Source organism: Camellia sinensis, chromosome 7 (assembly GCF_055761805.1).
Source record: "Camellia sinensis isolate YWXY chromosome 7, ASM5576180v1, whole genome shotgun sequence".
Lineage (NCBI taxonomy): Eukaryota > Viridiplantae > Streptophyta > Magnoliopsida > Ericales > Theaceae > Camellia > Camellia sinensis.
The window spans coordinates 36,212,109-36,223,277 of record NC_138967.1 but is presented as its reverse complement, the minus strand read 5'-3'; positions in this window follow the sequence as shown (position 1 = coordinate 36,223,277).

Below are 11,169 nucleotides of genomic sequence, written 5' to 3'. Positions count from 1 at the left end.
CTAGGATCATGCATGTTTGCTAACTAGTCTATTGTTTTGGCACGGAGTACGATGTAAGTATTTATGCTTTAGCATCTCGCATGCGTGTGAATGTTGCCATGACAGTATGTTTGCCATGTGGCTAAGTGCTTATATGAGATAAACTGTTTGAATGCCTGTGGGTGATGGTTGGATTGTTTGAGTTGGAAAAACTCGTTGAAATCCGTGTTTTAGCCTACTTGCGAGTAGCAAATTCCAAAGCGCTTTTCAAAACAAACGGATATGCAATGCTTATTTCCAAATTAGACAATCTAGTCTATACTTGTTTGCTGTGCGCATAACATAGTAATTCTAGGCTAACAAATTGGAATAAGAACACATAATGTTTTCAAAGAACGGATATCACGGTTAGTAGAGGCCGATCTTCAGATCGGGCGAGAGGGGGTGCTCATAGCTGACTTTCCCCAATCGTACCCTAGCTCCCGAGCCGAGACAACTCCGGTGATGACGGACATGTGGCCTTCGGCACCGAGTCAGGGTTTCCTAAATTCCCCCATAAAAAATATTTAGGTGGCGACTCTGTATCTGGCAAAACAGTCCATGTTTGGCACTTCTTTCCTAAAATCTGTTTTCTCAAAACGATTTACCAGATTTGGACTCTTTGGTTCAAGATTAAGAACCGCGACACAAATCAAGTCCGAACTGTAGCGGGGTCCCTCGCGGACGTGTTACAGTTTCTGGCGACTCTGCTGGGGATTTAGAGAGCTTGACTCGAACTCATGATATCCTGTTTTGATTACACTTATGTGTTTCTTTGCATTGCATGTGCATTGGTGCGCCTAGGAACACAGTGTTTGCCATCTGCCATTCTTGAACGGTTTGCCGGAGGCTTGTCTTGTCAAGGCATGACCATAAGGCTGACCGGTTATGGGCTCTGACAGCATGGGAACACAAACCCCGGTTTTACCGGGGCACCCTTTTCGACCATTCGACCTAGTGCATATTCGGATCCATAGTGACCATTCCAAGTTAGGACAGGTTGCTTACCCGATGTTAGGTTGTTTGAAAACTGCTGCGTGCATAGTGGAACCCTAGCTCCTGAAAAAATAGGACAGGGAAACCCTACCCCAACATAGGGGTGTTTTGGCTCTCTTTACCTGCTATGTGCTTTTAGAATGTTGCTCTACAGGAAAGTACATGTCAGTTTGCAAGTTTGAGTATCAGACCTGAGGACACCAGTATCAGTGTCAGTTATGAGAATCAGTTATCTGCGGGTATCAGGTTCAGTTTTGGGACAGTGATTTCTGGGAACAGTGATCAGCAGTAGAGTACAGTTGTTCAGCTACACCCGTGTTTGATCTGTTTGGGCTGAAATACTGTTTGTTGTCTCTTTCAGTTCAGACAGCTGGTACAGAATAGCTAGTGCTCTCCCTCGCCAAGGCAAGGTTTATGATGACGCAAAATTCAGAAGAGATCGTGGTTATGACGGCTGCATTAGAGCAGGGGATCACTTTGCAAAATGAGGCCAACACTGATGTGTCACATCCACCCAGGTCGCCTGTTGTGCACCCGGTTTGGGCCCCGCAACTATACCAGGCTCGCGAGCCTACTACATTCGAGCTAATGGGGATGATAGGTGATCTCCAAAGGTCTGTGGCGGATCTCGCCTATGGAATGTCAGCTTCACCACCAGCCGCACCGTATGCCGGGAGTTTTATACCCCAGGAGCCCCCGCTGTTGGGGCGAATTGTGATCGAACCTAGTCAACCGGAGATGGCCTCCAACTATGGCAACGACATATCAACATCAACTCAAACCCTCGATTAGGCTGAGGCCAGAGGAAAAGGCAAAATGAAGGCAGATGTCGATCCCATTGAACAACTGCTGTGGGCAGTCGAGGCTTTGAAAGCCGGGGGGATGAACAAGCAACAGATATCCGCAGTTGTGGCAAAAACTGTGGAGGATGCTTTCCCCACTCCGCCTGAGGGTAGTTCGAGTCAGTCAGAAAATCGGGATAGGCCCCGTCATGCCAAGACAGTTCCTCCTATTCCCGCCCCTGCACCCGGGAAAGATCAGAAAGCTAAAGTGGCGCCTGCCGACCCTTTCGCTTGTGCGGCTAGTAAGAACGCTCAGACTCAAAAGTACCCGCCCCGGGGGCACAGGACCTTTCATGCTCTCTATATGCCTTTGTCCAAGGCACTTCAAATCCTTGCCGAGAGGGGACACCTTAAACCCTTGGAGCCTCGGCCTCTCCCGAAGAATCTCCCCGCTATGTATGATGCTGCTCAGTACTACGCGTACCACCAGCAGACAGGCCATGCCACCGACAATTGTTTCCGCCTCCGTCATGAGGTGCAAGATTTGATTGACAACGAGGTTATCCTCCCGCCCACCGTAGCCAAGTCCGTTACCACCCAGTTATTGGATTTTGAGGATACAGATACTGTAAGTATGTAATCAGAAAGTGAACCACCTGCGGGCGGCATCTAGATGTATTTTGAATGTGGCGTCTGGCACGCATTTTTGAGTGGCTGTGAACGCTAGCTTTGTAAATCCTGGCTTGGGTATCGAGACAGTCTTTTGTTTTGAGTCTGTCTCTTTGTCTTGAGTCAGTCTTTTTTTGCTTAAGGGTCCGTCTTGTTGTAACAAGTCAGTCCTCTTTGTATAAAATACCAGGTGATTCTGGGGTTGTTGTCCCGAACACCGTTTTGTCTTGTAATTACCTGTTTTTGTTTTTGAGTCTGTTTCTGCCGAGGGGCCAGTTACACCAACAAATCTGAATGAAATAGTTGTTGCTATCTCATTTTCGTGCTTACTTTCAGTATAAGTGCCAGAGGATTTGAATGGGCTAACAGTACACCTCGCCTGCTCTCCTGCGCGCCAAGCTCATTGCATTAACCTAAGTTTTTCAAAAAACCCTTTTGAACACGGCAGTGATAAAAACAAAGGGGAAGCAATTCCTCGGGTTTTGCGAAATTTTGATCATCTTAAGAGAAAGAGAGACGTGCTAAGCCTTTTTATGAATGAAATCATGCTTGTCAGCGTGAGTACTGAGAAGGATCCTGGCCTGATCCAGATTGGTTCCACACTATCTTCGGCGCGAGCGATTCGTCGCTTTCTTAAAAACTTTCAAAATGAATGTTTTACGCGGCCCTGTGAAGACCTGTGTGGAACCGCTCTTGAGATTGTGCAGCCTAGGATCGCTCTCAGCCTCAAGATTCAACCCGTCTGTTTCGAACCTCGAACTCATTCGGGGCATTCAACGGTCAACTGTCGCAGAAGGCCCATGTGGCCAGTTTTGAAGCAGCCCTCGAACAAGAGGCACCAAAGTCGAATCAAAAGAGTAGATCTCACCTGAAAGAGCTCGTGGAGCAGCCATGACGGAGTCTCCTACGAATCATTGCAACAGCCGTTCTCCTAGACACAGAGAGGCTTCAACTTCAAAAACCATTTGGCATGGACTTGTTGCACTTTTACCCTTTGAGAGGCTCGCTGGGTCGAAAACCCGGAAGGGCGACCCAGGCAAAAGTTAGAAGCAAAAAAGAAAAGAAGCAAAAAAAGAAAAGAAAAGAAAAATGCGGAAAAGAAAAGAGAAAGAAATAAACAAAAGAAAAAATAAAAAGAAGCTCGCAAGGTCAAAAACCCGCATCGGGCACCTTGGCAAAAGTTAGAGCCTGAAAAGTGAAGGTTAAAATACCTGAGTGTACCTTAACCGGAACTATGTAAGGCTTGATTCCCATGTTCGGGATACGTAGGCAACTTCATCATGAAGTCCAGCCCCCAACGCTTTCATAGCGTCTCAGTCCATGCAATGGTTTCGACTTCATCCCAAAGTCTAGTCGCCAACACCTTCCAAGGTGATTGTGTCCATATATTTGTTGTGACCGTCTTCGTCATCTCTGTATCCAAGAGTTCGACCACCGCCAATGAAGACTGTTTGCGGACTGCTGCGGCACCGTCCAAACAAGGGGCAACTTTCCGTTGCCACGAGTCGTCGTGAGCCGCCATTCAAACCGTGGGCAACTTTCCGTTGCCGTGCGGCGTTCTTTAAGCCAGGGGCAATTTTCCATTGCCTCCGATCCGAGGTTGCGCATCTCAAAGAGTAAGTTCCATGCTCGTTGAGCGTTGACTGTTTGCAAAAATAGTTTTTGAAAATTTTTACTGAGGTTGACTATTTTCTCGAAAACTATTTCGTTTTCCAAAACTGGACCATTGTCTTGGACCCAAAAGGCAAAATTTTCAGTGCTTACAGCCTAACTTGCATGGTCTTCAAATCAAAAATCGAACAAGTACGTTGATCTAACTCTCATTTTGATCAAAACTGTTTTAGTAGAAAGCAAAAACAAAAAATGGTTAAAATGATGAACTAGGGGCACAGTTGAGTCAGGTGTTCTGTCTTTCCCCCGTCATCGACGTACTTGCCAAGAGGGCACTCTACCCACCAGAAGAAATAGCTGTGAGCTAACGGCATTGGGCATGAACCCGCAACTTCCTATTCACTCATTAACCACATTGGGGAGGGATGAAAAATGAGAGAATAAAGAATAGAGAGGTGTAAGTTGAGAGGAAAAGTGAGCCAAAGGGTTTTGAGAGAAAAACCGAGCTTGAGTGCCAGAGTGATGTGAGAATCACAAATCAGAAAGGGTGGGAAACAATACCCGGAGAAACTGGCTCCTCGTGGTCTGAGGTCCCCCGTTTTCGTTGACGCGTCTGTGTATCGTGTCTTTTGTTTTGTTTACCTCAACCTTTGTTTTAGGTCTTTTCCGAGCGTGTCTCGTTATGTTTAGGTCGTGTACCCTTTTGTTTGAGTCCTCCCCGCTGTGTTCAGTTGTAGGCTCGATACCCTGGTTTGAAAAACCCTTATTCAATTTCAAAAATCGTTTATACTCAGAATGCTGTGCCATTCTCTATATTTGAGTATGCTTCAACTCCAACCGGTTCCGCCTTTGAGCTCCGTCTTGTCAGATTGGGCCATTTACTCAGGATTTGCTGTGTGCAGAATGAACCGAATGCTGTGCTATGGGCTGTATGCAGATTAATCCCCAGCAGAGTAAGGGCTGTGCTTCCAGAATCAGGCAGTGGGTTGCTTGGGCTATGTTGCTGTTGGCTGTTTAGTTATCTGATTACCACAGTGCAAGTGTTCAACATTCAGACCACAGATCAATTTCATTTACATTGAAGTGTAATATGATGGGATGCGATGCAATACATGAGATATGTAAATGTAACACTTTTTAAGATAAAAAGTTTGTTCATTTCATAATCTTTTAAGTACACAAGTTTTGGAAACAAAAATCTCCCCGCCGCAGTACAGAGTATCCTAACTACCAACAAAAAGGAAAAAGTACAAAGAAGAAGAAAAATAACAAAAAGCTGTATCCGTGTCCAGCGACTCCAAGGGCTAACGGTCTGTCCTAGTCCTCTTCCTAGACGAAGGCCCAAGAGCATCATCAGCATCGTCGTCAGAGCCCGAGCTAGTGCCGCCTCCAATCTCCTCCTCTGATGACTCCGACTCTGCCTCTGCCTCCGCCTCCGACTCGTCATCCTCATCATCGTCGTCATCAGGAACGGGAGCCCGCGAACTACTCCCGGCATAAGTGCGCCCCGCCTTGGAGCGGGGGAATACTCGGCCCTCCTCATCTCTCCCTCGGGCAGGGACGGAAGGTCCAGCTGGAGCACCTCCTACCCCGGGAATCTGGAAGGGAGGCTGAAAAAGTACACAAAAGACAAATGCATCAGTATACTGTGGACAGTTTATTAGTGCAGAATGCAGTGTATGAGTACAGTATGTGAATGACGTGGACAGTTTATTAGTGCAGAATGCAGTGTATGAGTACAGTATGTGAATGCCGTGAGCAGTTTATCATTGCAGAATACAGTTTATGAGTACGGTGTGTGAATGCCGTGAACAGTTTATCAGTGCAGAATGCAGTGTATGCATACAATGTGTGAATGCCGTGAGCAGTTTATCAGTACAGAATGCAGTGTATGAGTACAGTGTGTGAATGCTGTGAGCAGTTTATCAATGCAGAGTACAGTGCAGAATGCAGTGTATGCAGTGTATCAGGTGTTGTGTCGTGCATCAGATTACGTGAATCAGTTTGTGAGTGATTTGAGGCTGTGATCAGAAGAACATACCGGAATGCTGTAGAGGGCCAGGAGATCAAAGGTGCGCTGGAGCATCCCCATCATGGAGGCATTCATCTCCAATGATTGCCGGGTGTACGCAGATGAAGCCTGCAAAAGTATCAGATGCATCAATATTTTGTGGAATATCAAATAAACTGAAATAAAATGACTGTACAGAAATGCAGTAATACATACCGGAGGTAAGTCGGGGACACCGACAAACTCGTGATCAGCTAGCGGAGGGGCGAAGAGGATCTGATAGGTCACCCTGCCCTGCCCTCGGAAAGTCAATGAAGCGGCAGAACAGGCCAACCAGTCCCCCGTCCCCCCTGAACTCCGCCCTTGCCACGGACTCGGGCCCTCCTCGAAGCTCCGGCTCCAGCTCTCGCTCCCACCCTCACTGCTGGCACCATGGGTCTAACTCCCTCAGCTCGACGGCCGCCGCTCAGAGGCCGCATAAGATACGTCTGTACGTACTCTCGGTAGTCGCCGATGCCTCTGAAGCGGGTCGCCTCCCAACCGATGGTGTAATCGTCCATCTGCTCAGTGGTGAGCCTCTCGGTCTCCCTCATATCCTCGGGAGGGTGAGCCGGGACTATCTGCTACGGTAACCCTAGGGTCTGGCGTAGGAAACGCTCACCCAGGTACCAAGGCTGACAGACCGGGCCCTCCAACAAGATCCGAAAACGCGAGGTCTCATTGGCACCGGCAAACCGATCCCGTGTCACAGCTGGCAAAGGAGCCCAAGGCTGCCAGGTGATCTGAAAATGCAACACAGTTTGTTATCTACTGTTATTGAAATATGCAGTGGAAAGGCGAAGCTTAAATGAACTGCGAGTAAAACATACCTCCGCGGGGGTGATGGTATCAAAGAAGCGGCTGAAGAAGTTGAAAGTCTCTCGCGGCCTCCGGGTGCATCTCCCGTCAAAGCGGCGCGAAAAGGGGACGACCAGAGGGGTCTCTGTGACCGGTACGGGTGCGAGCCTAGGAAAGTAGGCGTAAACCCACAACTGCAGAGAAAACATCAATATGACTATCAGATGAAGCAGAATATAGAAGAGAAGCAGAAATGGCAGTGCCGTGTGTTGTGCAGTGTATTGTGCAGAGTGTACAGTGTGAGCAGTGTACAGTCAGTGAAAAGCAGAGTGTATGTGTGTGCCGTGTGTACAGTATATAGCAAGTATAAAGCAGACTACAGTGTGTGCAGTGTACAGAGTACAGAAAATATAGAACAGAAATTAAAAGCAGAGAAGAAATGTACCTCCCAAGCCCGCCAATAGCCTCCAAGCAACTGCCCGCTACCGCGGGAAGCCGAGCTCATGTACCCATAGAGAGTGGCCAGAGCCGCGCCACCCCAGTCGTAATGCAAGATGCCTCGGACGTCCACCAGTGCGCTGAGTAGGCAGAGAGGCACGGTGTTCGCCCGGTCGGCGAAGATGGTCGTCCCGAATAAGAACATGAGGAAGCCGCGAGCGTACCTCTCCACGGCCTCCGGAGTCATCAGAGTTGCGTCAACGAGGGTGGGCTAGACCCGGAACTGCACCTCAAACCAGAGTATCGGACGTAGCCTGGGCGAGCGAAGGGTGGCACCTCACCGAGTAGATGGATCTGAGCAGCAGTCCACTCGTCCATGTCAATATCAAAGGGGATCGGATCACCCCCTACCCCGATGCCTGTGAGCATCGAGAAATCGTAAGGGGTCATCGTCATGTCTCCTGCCGCGGAGAAGTGGAATGAATCAGTGGTGTCCCACCACCTCTCCACCAGAGCGGCGAGTAGAGGTCTGCACATAGTGAGTCGCGAGAGCCCTCTGCAGAAGGCGCCGAAACCCGCCTGGTCCACTATGCGATGGACCGCATCAGGAAGCTCGGCGTACCACTCTCGAGCGCCGGTGTTCCCATACCCGCGGATGGTATGGGAATCTCCCTATAAACAGAAAACAATAATTGCAAGGCAATATTCAAAATGCAGTTCTAAGAAGCATATAGATGTAGCATGCGTGCAAGTTTGACAAATGCAAGAAAATACCGGGTGCCGGTGTGCTTACAGTGAACTACAACGTGTGATGCGTCAGCGTGTTCGAGTGGTTCAGTACAGTATGGCATGTGTGCAAGTTTAACAGATTCAAACAAATATCGGGTGCCGGTGTTTGTAGTGGAATACGGTGTGTGCCGTGTGTTGAGTGGTTCAAGGCTAGTGCAGTGTGTGTGCACGTGTGAGTCCTAAACAGATAATCAGTTACAAGTGCATTTGCAATCAACTACAATATACAGAGCATCGACTGTAATCGGTTATGGCAGTTGACAGTTTTGTATCCTACATTGCAGAAAGTAAAGCAGAGAAAAGAGAATTACCTCGAAAGTGTCGAAGGACAAGTGGGAGGTAGGCTCACGCAGTAGTAGCTCGGGTCGCGCGTACCTCTCGAAACTCCTGAACTGGCGCAGTCCGTCAGGGGGCAGAACATGGATTGCCGGCCGGTAGGTCACCGGGTCGAACGGGCGCTCGCTCAAGGGTAGGAGCTCGACCCCGAGATCCATCTCGTGATCCGGGGGAGTCCCACCGCGTGGAATGTCATCCGCCATGTCAAGAATGATGAGAAAATAGCCGGAAGGAGGAAAACCGGGCTAGAATACGAAAAGTCAACTCCCGGGAAGGCCGAAAATGACCGAAAAGGCCGGGATGTGAAAGGGCACGAAAATCAAGAGGAAAGCGAGGGGAACAAACCCCAAAAAGGTGGGAACGGAAAACGAGGCACCGAAACAAAGATTTGTTCGGTTGAAAATGTCCGAAACGCGAAAAAAATCGCGAATCCAACGACGAAACGGGCGTAGAACGCGAAGAAACGGAGAAAAGAGGAGAGAGAAACACTCTAGAGAGAGAGGGTGTGAGTTTTCGGCGGAAAAGGAAGTGGGAAATAGGGTTTAGAAACCCTATTTTAAAACACCCGAGGTGAAATGTCGAATCTGCCCCGACTCAGGAACTTTTTGCCGGTCGGCAACATTTTGTGCCGGCCGGCATAAAATTGTGCCGATGGAATTGAATTAGTGCCGATGGACGCCTGGTGATTTATTCTGATGGCCGATGGACATCCGGTGGTCTCCTACAGTGATTTTGGAGCCTCCTACACCCTTGTTTGAGTTATGTGTGGGGTCCAAGGCCTTTAGTACTCAAAACAGTGCAAAACAGTGTGTTTCCGACGCTTAACCGGCCTCCGTTTTGACCTCGGGTTGTGTCTTCAGTGCATGGCACTCGAACTCGTGCAAGGTGTATCCTTTCCGTATCTTTTTGGCTTTTACAAAACTCAAAAGTTGCCCCATGCGCATCGCACTGTTTTGTGCATTTCAAAATCACTCGCGCTGTTTAGCGCATCGCACTGTTTTGTGCATTGCAAATCACTCGTGCTGTTTAGCGCATCGCACTGTTTTGTGCATTTCAAAACCACTCGCGCTGTTTAGCGCATCGCACTGTTTTGTGCATTGTATTTCAATCGCGCTGTTTAGCGCATCGCACTGTTTTGTGCATTTCAAAATCACTCGCGCTGTTTAGCGCATCGCACTGTTTTGTGCATTGCATTTCAATCGTGCTGTTTAGCGCATCGCACTATTTTGTGCACTTCAAACCACTCGCGCTGTTTAGCGCATCGCACTATTTTGTGCATTGCATTTCAATCGTGCTGTTTAGCGCATCGCACTGTTTTGTGCACTTCAAATCACTCGCGCTGTTTAGCGCATCGCACTGTTTTGTGCATTGCAAATCACTCGCGCTGTTTAGCGCATCGCACTGTTTTGTGCATTTCAAAACCACTCGCGCTGTTTAGCGCATCGCACTGTTTTGTGCATTGCAAATCACTCGCGCTGTTTAGCGCATCGCACTGTTTTGTGCATTTCAAAACCACTCGCGCTTTTTAGCGCATCGCACTATTTTGTGCATTGCATTTCAATCGCGCTGTTTAGCGCATCGCACTGTTTTGTGCATTTCAAAATCACTCGCGCTGTTTAGCGCATCGCACTGTTTTGTGCATTTCAAAACCACTCGCGCTGTTTAGCGCATCGCACTATTTTTTGCATTTCAAAACCACTCGCGCTGTTTAGCGCATCTCACTGTTTTGTGCATTGCATTTCAATCGCGCTGTTTAGCGCATCGCACTGTTTTGTGAACTTCAAATCACTCGCGCTGTTTTGTGCATTGCAAATCAATCGCGCTGTTTAGCGCATCGCACTGTTTTGTGCATTTCAAAATCAATCGCGCTGTTTAACGCATCGCACTGATTTGTGCATTTCAAATCAATCGCACTGTTTCGTGCATTTCAAAATCAATCGCGTTGTTTTGTGCAATTCATCACTCGCGCTTTCTTACGCATCGCACTGTTTTGTGCACCTTACTTGCATCTTGCATGCATCCTCTCGCGCTATCTTGCGCACCTCGCTTGTATTTGTTAGTACATTGCATTGTTTTGAATACAAACCGGCTTCGCGTAGCGTATAAGTCCGATTTTCAAAATTTTGCATTCTGTGTGGCATGCGTGTCACACTTGCATCATTTCGCATCTTATGAGGCATGCGTGTCTCATTTGTTTCATTTTGCATTCCGTGTGGCATGCGTGTCACACTTGCATCATTTTGCATCTTATGAGGCATGCGTGTCTCATTCGTTTCATTTTACATTCCGTGTGGCATGCGTGTCACACTTGCATCATTTTGCATCTTATGAGGCATGCGTGTCTCATTTGTATCATTTTACATTCCGTGTGGCATGCGTGTCACACTTGCATCATTTTGCATCTTATAAGGCATGCGTGTCTCATTTGTATCATTTTACATTCCGTGTGGCATGCGTGTCACACTTGCATCATTTTGCATCTTATGAGGCATGCGTGTCTCGTTTGTATCATTTTACATTCCGTGTGGCATGCGTGTCACACTTGCATCATTTTGCATCTTATGAGGCATGCGTGTCTCGTTTGTATCATTTTACATTCCGTGTGGCATGCGTGTCACACTTGCATCATTTTGCATCTTATGAGGCACGCGTGTCTCATTTGTATCATCTTGCATCATGCTT